The sequence below is a fragment of the Populus euphratica genome, unplaced genomic scaffold, assembly GCF_000495115.2.
Source record: "Populus euphratica unplaced genomic scaffold, PopEup_1.0 scaffold1070.1, whole genome shotgun sequence".
Lineage (NCBI taxonomy): Eukaryota > Viridiplantae > Streptophyta > Magnoliopsida > Malpighiales > Salicaceae > Populus > Populus euphratica.
The window spans coordinates 39766-53020 of NW_011500926.1; positions in this window are offsets into that span (position 1 = coordinate 39766).

The window sequence follows — 13255 nt, forward strand, 5'->3', positions numbered from 1 at the left end:
CTACTACTACTACTACTACTACTACTATTATTATTATTATTATTATTATTATTATTATTACTATTGTTGTTGTTGTTATTGTTGTTTTATAATTGTTGTTTATAATTTGTACAATTAACCTCCCTGTGGTTCGACCCCGGTCTTGCCGGGTTATTTATTACTTCGACACTCCTGCACTTGGGAGAAGACATCAATCTTTTAGTCGTGTCAAGTTTTTGGCGCCGTTGCCGGGGAGGTAAGTTCTTGTATAAATTATAGTATTTATTTTATTTTCTCTTTTCACTTTTCTTGTATATAACTTTGTTTCTTTTCTTTTGTTTCTTTTTATTTTGTTTTCTTCCTCCTTCTTTTGCTTTCTTGTTCTTCTTTTTATTTTATTCCTACACGTGCATGAGAGTGTGGTCACGTACATCAAGTGGTAGACTTTGTAGGGTATCCTCATCATTTTCAGAAAATATGGCCGAAGAAGATAATCAATCACTTCATAATGAGAATAATGAGAATAACCGTGCTAGAACACTTAGAGACCACATGAATCCCACAAGAACAAGTGCACCATCATGCATAGTTTTTCCTCCTGATGCATCTCATTTTAATTTTAAACCAGGTATTATTCAACTTTTACCTTCTTTTCATGGTTTGGAATTGGAAAATCCATACTTGCATTTAAGGGAATTTGAGGAGGTCTGCAACACATATAATAATTTAAATTGTAGCATGAACACCATTAGATTAAAGCTTTTTCCTTTTTCATTAAAAGATAAAGCTAAAACATGGCTACAAAATTTAAGACCAGGATCCATTCGTGCTTGGGATGAAATGCAACAACAGTTTTTAAAGAAGTTTTTTCCATCTCATAGAACAAACTCTTTCAAGAGACAAATCACCACTTTCACTCAAAAACCAGGAGAAACATTTTACAAATGTTGGGATAGGTATCGAGACTTGCTTAGTACTTGCCCTTATCATGGTTTTGAAACATGGAGATTGGTTTCACATTTCTATGAAGGGTTAACACCTAAAGATAGGCAAATGGTTGAATTGATGTGCAATGGAACTTTTGAAGATAAAGACCCTGATGAAGCAATGGAGTACTTAGACTTGTTAGCTGAAAATGCTCAAAATTGGGACACTGCGGGTACTTATGAGGCACCGAGTCAAACTCAATCTCATACATCTAGTGGAGGTATGTACAACCTTAGGGAAGATCATGACCTTCAAGCCAAGTTTGCATCTTTAGCTAGAAAAGTTGAGGCACTAGAATTGAAAAAGAGTGGTTAATTAAAATTTGTTGAAAACATTGTGTGTCAAATATGTGAAACAAATGAACACTCAATCATTAAATGTCTAACCTTGCCTTCTTTTAAGGAATGTCTCCATGAATAAGCTCATACTTTAAACAGTTTCCAAAGGGCCAACCGCAACCCATATTCCCAAACATACAACCCTGGTTGGAGAAATCAGCCAAATTTTAGTTGGAAGAGTAACAATGTACAAACTTCACAACCACCGTTTCAAGCACACTATAATTTTCAAAATTCTCATGGATATGCACTTTCTTATGCTCCACCTCCTAGAAGAAATCTTGAGGAAACATTGCATGCATTCATTGAAAAGAAAGAGACAATCAATACTTAACTTGCTCAAAACATGACAGATTTTAAAGATACTCTTCCAAAATTGACATCTACTCTTAGTTTCCAAGAGAAAGGTAAGTTTCCATTTCAACCACAACAAAATCCCAAGGGGCAATACAATGTAAATGCAAGTAGTTCCAGAAGTCAACACATGGATCAAGTCAAATCAGTCACTACTCTTCGCAGTGGTAAGGTTACTAAAAAACCCACTATTGAACCTTGTGAGAAAGATGATGAGTCAATCTCTGAGGGTAAGGAAGGGGTTGAATCTGAAAATTGCAAAGAAATGACTGATTCCCCGCCAGCACTTCCATTTCCTCAAGCCATGACCAAACAAAGGAAAGTCAATCACAACTCTGAAATTTTTGAAACTTTCAAACAGGTAAGACTCAATATACCTTTCCTGGATGCTATTAAACAAGTTCCTTCCTATGCTAAATTTTTGAAAGATCTATGTACTGTGAAAAGGAAACTGAATGTCAAAAAGAAAGCCTTTTTAGCCAAACAAGTAAGTGCTATTCTTCAAAATAATAATACTTTGAAATATAAAGACCCTGGTTGTCCTACAATTTCTTGCTTTATTGGAGACCATAAAATTGAAAGAGCCTTACTTGATCTTGGAGCTAGTGTGAATTTACTTCCATATTCAGTTTTTCAAAGTCTCAATCTAGGTGAGTTAAAACCAACTTCTATAACTCTTTTACTTGCTGATAGATTTATAAAAATGCCTAGAGGAATAGTCGAAGATGTGTTAGTATAAGTCGATAAATTCATTTATCCTGTGGATTTTATTGTCTGGGACACACAACCTGTTGAAGTATGTAATTCATTTCCTGTTATTTTAGGACGTCCATTTCTTGCAACTTCTAACGCATTGATTAATTATAGGAATGGACTGATGAAGCTATCGTTTGGAAACATGACATTAGAGATGAATATTTTCAACATTTGCAAGCAACCTAGAGATGATAATGATTTACAAGAAGTAGATCATATTGACGAATTAGTTTATGATCAACTTGAATCTACTTTAAGTAAAAATGAGTTGGATGAATTTGAAGATTTGCAAATGATTTATTGTGAGGAAGAAATCACTGATGAAAAAAGCACCAAAAATGTTGATGCGAATCTTTTGTCAACAGTGACAACAAATTCGACATCTGACATCACCCCATCAATGATTACTCTTCTGACAAATCCTTACTTTCTCTTAGTCCAATGCCTTGGTACGATAAAAATATCAATTTTCTTGTTTTAAGAGATTTGCCAGCTGATTGGAGTACCCAAGACAAAGAAAAGTTTTTGAATGAAGTGAAGAACTTTTATTGTGATGACCCTAACTTATTCAAATATTTTCCTAATCAAATATTTCAAAGATTCATTCCCGACAATGAGGTAAGTAGTTTCATTAAACTTTTTCATTCTGAAGCATGTAGGAGTTATTTCTTGTCAAAAAAGACAGCTACAAAAATCTTTCAAAATGGATTTTATAGGCCTACCATGTTCAAGGACACGCATGCATTCTGTAGAACTTGTGAAAATTTCCAAAAAGTTGATACTGGTCAAAAAATTTTGTTTTATAATTCTCAACTCTATTCATTCCCTAGAGAGCTAAGATCAAGATGGAACAATCCTTATGGGGCCTGTGATATTGAGAATTCAATGAATGACAATGTTTTTAAGGAAAATGGACATCGTTTGAAAGTTTACTTAGATAATTTTCCTAGTGAAAATGAATTAACTGGTTTGAATGATCTTGTAGATAAAGGTTGATTATTTTGTTTTTCTTACATTGTTTTTGTGTTTTTTTTTTATTGATTTTTGCTAGTTTCTCGCACCTCGGTCAAATGGCAGATAATGGTTCTCCGTGACTTAAGTCGGTTCTTTTAGTTTCCCACAATAACTGATATATGTGTATATATTTGTGCAATTCTTTGAATCTCTCTTCCAATTCTCTTTTGAAAATGGACACTAATCTTGAAAAATTGAAAAAGTATTTTCTCGCTCTGCCTTAGATTGCAATTACAAAAATTTACCGTACTAGATGTGCAAGATTGAGATTATTAATGAATCATGGAATTCCTGAAGATATTCGCTGGTTGATTGAAGCAAAGGTCCGATTATCAGGTGAGTCCTCTAACTCCTTCATTTCACACATGCTTGGAATAGGTAAAAACACTTTTGCAAAAAAACATCGTGCAAAACGATTGAAAGTCTGTCATCGATGTGCTAAATGGACTTGTAATGCACAATGTCGTTCTTTAGGAATGGTATCTATAAACTGTGAAGATAAAATACAATTCATTAAGGATGGCCTGAGTAAGGAGTCTTTAGATAATCTTTTATTGACTCTTGAGACGTATCCTAGTGGAGATGTGCATCGTGCAATTCATAATTTATGGCCACTATTTCATAAAGAACATGATCGACTTAGTCTTAGGAATCTGACTAAAAAAGACCCTGTTTGCTAGTTTTTAAGAAAACTAGATGAGAAGCCTATCCCCGACCCATAAAGGGCGTTTAAGCCATTCTTGGACGTAAAACCAAGGGAAGATGTGAGCCACAATCACAACTACCTGTATATACACATGCTTTTTTCAAAAGTAAATAAATAAATAAATAAAGAGAGAGAGTGTGTGAGACTCTAGCTGGCCTACATATAGGTGGTATGATTGCCTTTCTAATTTCTCATCTATAAAATCCTCTCTTCCTTCCTTTCATTTTCACTCAACCCATACATTCATCAAATACAGAAGTGTGTAGAAATGGCAAATTCCTCACGTCATCAAATAAAAAATATTTGTGTTTTTGGTGGATCTAGTCCTAGGAAAGAAAAGGGGATTTTAGAATCAACAAATCATCTTGGTCAGGTGCTAGCTGGGAGAAAGATTCATTTAATGTATGGGGGAGGCAATCTTGGGTTAATGGGAGGTGTGTCAATAGCTGCACTTTTAGGAGGTAGTCAAGTTTTGGGGGTCGTCCCCGAAGCTTTAGCACAAGGAGACATCATTGGAAAAATAATTGGAGAGGAACTACAGGTCTCCACAATGTCGACTCGAATGAATGCAATGTTTAACCATGCTGATGCCTTCATTGCTTTACCAGGTGGTCTAGGCACATTGGAAGAGATCTTTCATATTTCCTCTTGGGCCCAACAGCACATTCACCATAAACCCATAGATTTGTTAAATGTTAATGGTTATTATAATAAGTTGTTGTCTTTTCTTGATTATGCTATGGAACAGGAATTTCTAACATCTTCTGCACGATAAATCATAATCTCTGCTGCTACTACTGAACAATTGATTGACCAACTGCAATCTTTCATTCCTGTGATTGATCCCTCCATGAGTTGCATAAATTGGTCATCTAAGGAAAACCGTAAAAAGCTTAAATTAGATTTGAGCCTTCATTTGTGAATCTTTGTGTCTTTTGGTTTTATTATTGTGTTTTGTTGTTTCTTATATTTGTTTCAGTATGTTTCAGGTTTGTCAGTGTTTGTTATTTCAAGTGATATCTTCTATACTCTATCTTTCTACCTTAGAACATTGAGGACAATGTCTCCTTTTGGTTGGGGGGGAAGGTAGTAGCTAAAAAAAACTAAATGTGTTTTCTATTTCATAAAGCATGTGTAAAATTGTTGTTACTATGATGGTAGAGTAAAGGAGATCTTTTTATGACTCTTGAGATGCATCTTAGTAACCATTCTTAATAAGGTCTATCATAATACTTCTTGAAATATTCAAGTTTACAAACTCTCGCATTACTATCACTTAATTCTGCTCATATACTCATTTAACATGTATTCTTAAACCTTAATTTACACACACACACACACACTTTAACATACGATTGTGGGTTGCACAATGGATTATTACATTATTTGTGTTCTTTTGTTAAAGGTAACAACTATTGATTTGATGACTAATTGATGAGTGGGTGGCCAACTCTTAACTTGGTGACAATCTTTATCTTCTTTTGTCTGCCTAAAACATCATTGATAACATCAAAATTGGAACCACTTGAAAACATGAAAGTTGTAGGAAATTTTCTCAGCTTTCTGTAAAAAATTAAAGTCATTTGAACTTCTAGAACTCCAACTATGGGCCAAACACCGAATAGTGCTCGGGCTGGAGGACAGATTCAGACTTCTTTATTGTTGCTACAATTTGGACTTAAAAATGACCTTTTTAAGTCTTGGGCTCTATATGAAAGTTGTAGGCCTCTGTCTTATCTTTCCATCCATATAAAATAGACCTAAATTTGAGATCTACAGCTCCAGATATGACCCAATTATCAAACAGTGTTCCAGTTTGGATTGCACCAACATCGCTTTTCAAAGTTTGGTCATCTCTTTGTCCTTTTAATTTCAGTTCTTAAATTCATCAATCAATCCTTTCATTTATTTGATAGGCTTGCATTTAAAATGAACATTTACCACAAATTAAAAGTATCTTATATTATTAGATATATTATTATAAAACATGTTTTAGTTAAGGAGTTATTGATACTTCAAGTGCAAAAATGATGACATAAAACCTTGATAAAAATGTCATTTTAAGTACTAATCAGTTAACATAAGTTATAATCATGAACGCCTGACGAGATTTACAAGTATTAGCATTAATCAAATAAGATAACTAATGTCATCATGTTCATAATTTATAATCTGATTGGAACCTCCTTTGTGTGTGGTTTTCAATTGAATAATAAAAGTTTATATTATACTTGTTCGACATACCATTAGTGGATCCTCTAACCTTGACATTTATTGTTATTAGTTATATTATTAGATATATTATTATAAAACATACTTTAGTTAAGGAGTTATTGATACTTTAAGAGCAAAATGATGATACAAAACCTTGATAAAAATGCACTTTTAAGTACTAATCATTAACATAATTACATTAATTATCTTCTTTGAATAATGTTAATACGTGTAAATATTGTCAGGTATTCATGATTATAACTTATGTTAGCAACAAATTAAGTTCCTTTCATAGCACAAGTGTCGATTATACCATATGGTTGGGCTATGAAAGTGTCAAGTTTTTTTTGTACCAAGTGTTATACAATACAAATCTAGATTAACCATTTAACAAGCAAAGTATTAAATATGAACAAGATAACAAATACAAAACATGTTAATATCAAACATTAAAGTCTATATTGAGTTTACACTATATTTATTCTTACACCATTAGTGTAACCTTTTCGCCTTGACAAACTTAGCTAAACTTAATGAAAGAGATAAACATAAATAAACATGATAAGAACATAAATAAAATAAAAATTATCTAAGTAAAGGGAAGGAAATGAAAGGCATAAACAAGATATTAATGAAAGCAAAAATTAAGCATTACAAAACTACAAAGAGAGAAAACAAGAGCATGATCTTGATTTGGAAACCAAGATGCCTAAATGCATGGCAAATGCCTTCTTTTATAGGCCAAAATTAGGAATTATTGATTTGATGACTAATTGATGCGTGGGTGGCCAACTCTTGACTTGGTGACAATTTTTATTTTCTCTTGTCTAAATAAAAAATCATTGATAATGTCAAATTTTGAACCAAACCTCCACATGAAAGTTCTAGAAAATTATCTCAGCTTTCCAGGAAAAAAAATTAAGATATGGGCTGAACACTGAACATTTTGGACTTGAATTCAGACTTTTTTGTTTTTGCTACAATTTGGACTTGGAAATGATCTTTTTAAATCTTAAACTCCTATGAAAATTGTAGGCCTATGTCTTACCTTTCCATTCATATAAAGTAGACTTAAATCCGAGATCTACAGCTCTAAATATGACCCAATTATTGAATAGTGTTCCAGTTTGGACTGCACCAGCATCTCTCTTTAAAGTTTGACCATCTCTTTATCCTTTCAATTTTAGTACTTAAACTCATCAATCAATCCTTTCATTTATGTGATAAGTTTGCATTTAAGATGAACATTTACTACAAATTAAAGGTACCTTATAGTATAAGACTTGTTATTATAAACCATGTTTTTGTTAAGAAGTTATTGATACTTTAAATGTAAAATGATAATATAAAACCTTGATAAAAATACACTTTTAAGTACTAATTATCTGCAATCCCAGTAACAATAGTTTTTGCAAATTGTTTATGAAATAGAAAATACAGTTAGTTAATTTTTTTTTTTTAATATCAACTACTACCCTTTCCCCCTAACCAAAACGAGACATTGTCCTCAATGACCTAAGGTAGAAAGATAGACTATAAAAGACATCACCTAAAACACACTTAAACAAATATAAGAAATAACAAAACATAATAATAAAACCAAAAGACACAAAGTTTTTACAAATGAAGGCTCAAATCCAATCTAAACTTTTTACGGCTTTTCTTAATTGATTAATTTATGTGCCTCATAGAGGGATAAATTATAGGGATGAAAGATTATAGTTGGTCAATTAATTATTTAGCAGTAGCAGCATAGATTATAATTTATCGTGCCGAAGATGTTAGACAATTCTTTTCCACAGCATGATCAAGAAAAGACAAAAATTTATCATAAAAATCATTAACATTTAACAAACCTATGGGTTTATGGTGAATGTGCAGTTGGGCTCAAGAGAAAATATGAAAGATCTCTTTCAATGTGCCCAAACCACCTGGTAAGGCAATGAAGGCATTAGTGTGTTTAAACATTGCCTTCATTCGATCAGAAATTGTAAAGACATGTAGTTCCTCTCCAATTATTTTTCCAATGATGTCTCTTTTTGCTAAAGCCTTAGGAACGACCCTAAAAACTTGACTACCTTCTAAAAATACAGCTATTAACACATCCCCTAATTAACCCAAGGCTGCCTTCCTCATACACTATATGAACTTTTTTTTTCAGCTAGCACTTAACCAAGATAATTTGCTGATTTTAAAAACTATATTTCCTTCTTAGGACTGGATCCACCGAAATCATAAATATCTTTTATGTGATGACTTGAGGAACCTGCCATTTTTTCACACTTCTATATCTGTTAAATGTATAGGTTGAGTAGAAATGAATGGAAAGAAAATAATATTTTATAGATGAGAAATTAAGAATGCAATCATACCATTTATATGTAAGCTAGTTAGAGTCTTACTCTCTCTCTTAATTTATTTATTTATTTATTTTTGTAAAAGCATGTGTATGTACAAGTGGTGGTGATTGTGGTTCACATCTTTCCTTGATTTTACATCCAAGAACGGCTTAAACGCCCTCTATAGGTCAGGGATAGGCTTCCCATCCAGTTTTCTTAAAAATTGGCAAACAGGGTTTTTTTTAGTCAGATTCCTAAGACTATGTCGAGCATGTTCTTTATGGAATTGTGGCCATAAATCATGAATTGCACAATACATATCTCCACTAGGGTACATCTCAAGAGTCAATAGAAGATTATCTAAAGACCTCTTACTCAGACCATCCTTAATGAATTGTATTTTATCTTTACAGTTTATATATACCATTTCTAAAGAACAACATTTTGCATTACAAGTCTATCTAGTATATATGTGACAAACTTTTAGTCATTTTGTACAACGTTTCTTTGCAAAAGTGCTTTTACCTGTTTCAGGCATGTATGAAATGAAAGAATTGGAGGACTCACCAGATAATTGGACCTTTACTTCAATCAATCAATGAATATCTTCAGGGATTTCATGATTTATTAACAACCTCAATCTTTCACATCTAGTATAGTAAATTTTTTCAATCGCATTTGGAGGCAAAACGGGAAAATATTTTTTAAATTTTTCAAAAGTGGTGTCCATTTTTAAATGAGAATTGGAGAAGAGATTCAAAGAAGGCAGAAAGAGCAAAGAATTGCACAAATATATACACAGATATCAGTTATCATAGGAAACTGAAAGTAGTCATCGATTAGTTTGATATTAGATCTCAAATATGTTATCATTCTTGATAAATGATCTGCAACAACATTTTCGGTGCCTTTCTTGTCTTTGATTGTGATATCAAATTCTTGAAGTAACAAAATCCACCGCACAATCTAGCCTTATAATCTTTCTTAGAGAGAAGATATTTCAGTGTTGTATGATCACTAAAAAGGACAATAGGTAAGCCAGCAAGATAAAATCTGAACTTGTTACATGCAAATACTACTACAAGTAATTCTTTTTCAATAGTAGTGTAATTCATTTGAGCACTATTTAAAGTTTTACTTGCATAGTAAATTATATAAGATTTCTTATCTTTTCTTTGTCCCAAGATAGCACCCATGGCATAATCACTAGCGTCATACATTATTCCAAAAGGTAATGACCAATCAAGAGGTTGAATGATAGGAGTAAAAGTAAGCAAGCTTTCAAGTTTAACAAAGGCTTTTTCACATTATTCAGTCTATTCAAAAACATTTTTCTTTGTTAGAAGGTTACGCTATGATTTATATATTACACTAAAATCTTTGATGAACCTTCTGTAAAAACCAGTATATCCTAAGAATGATCTAACATCTTTAATAGATTTTGGTGTTGGCAAGTTAACAATTAATTTGATTTTAGATTTGTCAACCTCAATTCCTTTTGATGAAACAATGTGACCAAGTACAATGTCATTTGTAACCATAAAATGATATTTTTCCTAATTCAATACAAGATTCTTCTTTTCATACCTGTTCAAAACCTTTTCCAAGTTAGTTAAACAATCATCAAATGAATCACCAAAAATAGAAAAATTATCCATAAAAATCTTAAGAAAACGTTTAACCATATCATTGAATATGTTAAGCAAGTATCTTTGGTGCATTATATAATCTAAAATGCATTATTTGATATGCAAAAGTACCAAATGAACATGTGAAAGTAGTCTTCTCTTGATCTTCCAATACAATTTCAATTTAGTTGTAATCTGAATAGCCATCTAGAAAACAATAAAATTCATGACGTGCAACTCTTTCTAGGATTTGATCTATGAAAGGTAAAGGGAAATGATCTTTTCTAGTCATTGAATTAAGTTTCCTATAGTCAATGCACATGCACTAACCAATAATAATCCTAGTTGGAATTAACTCATTTTTCTCATTTGTTATCATAGTGACTCTAGACTTCTTGGGTACAACTTGAGTAGGACTTACCCATTTATTATCAGAAATGGGATAAATGATTCCATTATTAAGAAGCTTAATGACTTTATTTTTCACTACTTTTTTCATATTAGGATTACACTTTCGTTACATTTCTCTAGAGGATTTAGCATTTTCCTTCAAATAAATCTTGTGTGTGCAAATCAAAGGACTAATTCCTTTTATGTCAGTTATAGTCCATCCTAATGCATTTTTATGAGTTGTGATTGATTTTTCTTTGTTTGGTCATGGCATGAGGAAATGAAAGTGTTGGTGAGGAATCAATTTTTTCTTTGCAATGTTTAGATTCAACCCCTTCCTTACCCTTAGAGATTGATTCATCATCTTTCTCACAAGGTTCAAGAGTGGGTTTTTCAATAACCTTACCATTACGAAGAGTAATGACTGATTTGACTTGATCCATGTGTTCGCTTCTAGAACTACATGCATTTGCATTATATTGCCCCCTAGGATTTTGCTGTGGTTGAGATGGAGACTTACCTTTCTCTTGAAAATTGAGAGTAAATGTGAACTTTGCAAGAGTATCTTTAAAATCTGCCATGGTTTGAGCATTTTGAGTGTTGATTATCTCCTGCTTTTCAATGAATGCATGCAATGTTTTCTCAAGAGTTCTTTTAGGAGGTGGAGCATAAAGAGGTGCATATCCATGAGAATTTTGGAAAGTTTAATGTGCTTTAAATGGGGACTGTGAAGTTTGTATATTATTATTACCACTCTTCCAATTGAAATATGAGTGATTTCTCCAACCAGGGTTGTATGTTTGCGAGTATGGATTATGATTGAGCCTTTGAAAATTGTTTAAAGCATGAGCTTCTTTATGGAGGCATTCCTTGAAAGAAAGCAAAGTTGGACAATCATTGGTTGCATGTTTATTTGTTTCACAAATTTAACACATAATGTCTTGAATATATTTTAATTGACCACTCCTTTTACATTCAAGTGCCTCGACTTTTCTAGCTAAAAATGCAAATTTAGCTTAGAGGTCATGATCTTCTCTAAGGTTGTACATATCTCCACTAGATGTATGAGGTTGAGTTTTACCCGGTGCCTCATAATTGCCCATAATGTCCCAATTTTGAGCATTTTCAGCTAGTAAATCTAGGTACTATATTGCTTCATCAGGATCTTCATTTTTAAAAGTTATGAAAAGAAGGTAAAAGTTGAATAATGTCTAGCTTAAAATTAAAATATGATGCATCAGGAGGAAAAACTACGCATGAGGGTGCACTTTTTCTTGTGGGATTTATGTGGTCTTTAACTATTCTAATACAGTTATTCTCATTATGAAGCGACTGGTTATCTTCTTCGGCCATATTTTCTGAAAATGATGAGGATACCCTACAAAGTCTACCACTTAATATATGCGACCAAACTCTCATGCACGTGTAGGAAGAGAATAAAATGAAGAAGAAAGCAAAATAAAAGGAAACAAAACAAAAGAAACAAAGTTAGATATACAAAAAGTGAAAAGAAAAAATAAAATAAATATTATAATTTATATAATAATTTACCTCTCCAGCAGCGGCGTCAAAAACTTGACACAACCAAAAGATTAATGTCTTCTCTCAAGTGTAGGAGTGTCAAAGTAATAAATAACCCGACAAGATTGTAGTCGAACCACCTTCCATTGGAGTCGAACCACAAGAAAGTTAACTATATAAATTATAAATAACAACAACAACAATAACAACAACAATAATAATAAGTTAAAGAGGACTTTGAGATGTAAGATTAATATGAGGATTAAATACTGATAAAAATAAATATCAAGGTTAGAGGATCCACTAATGATATTTCAAACAAGTATAGTATAAACTCTTCTTATTACTCAACTGAAACCACATATAAAGAAGGTTTCAATCGGATGATTTGTTATTAATAGCTCATTATAAATTGTTAACATGATCATATTAATTATCTTATTTAAATAACACTAAAATTTTAAATATTGTCAGGAATTCATGATGCTAACTTATGTTAAGAACAAATCAAGTTCCTTTCATAGCACAGGTGTAGGTTATACCATACGGTTGAGCTATGAAAGTATCAAGCATTTATTGTACTAAGTGTTATACAACACAAATCTAGATTAACCATTTAACAAGCAATGTATTAAGAATTAATAAAATAAAAATGATAAGACATGTTAATAGCAAGTTGTTTAGGATATAAACATTGAAGTTCATATTGAATTTATATTATACTTATTCTTACACTATTAGTGTAACCTTTTTCACCTTGATATAATAAACTTAACTAAATATAATGAGGAAGAAAAACATAAATAAATAAGATAAGAACATAAATAAGATACAATTTAACTAAGTAAAGAAAAGGAAATGAACAACATAAATAAGATATTAATAAAAACAAAACTTAACCATTACAAAAATATGAAAAGAGAGAGCGAGAGTAAGAGCGAGATCTTGATCTGAACAACCAAGCTCCTAAATGCATGACAAATGCCTCCTTTTATAGGCTAAAATTTTAAACTATTGATTTGATGACTA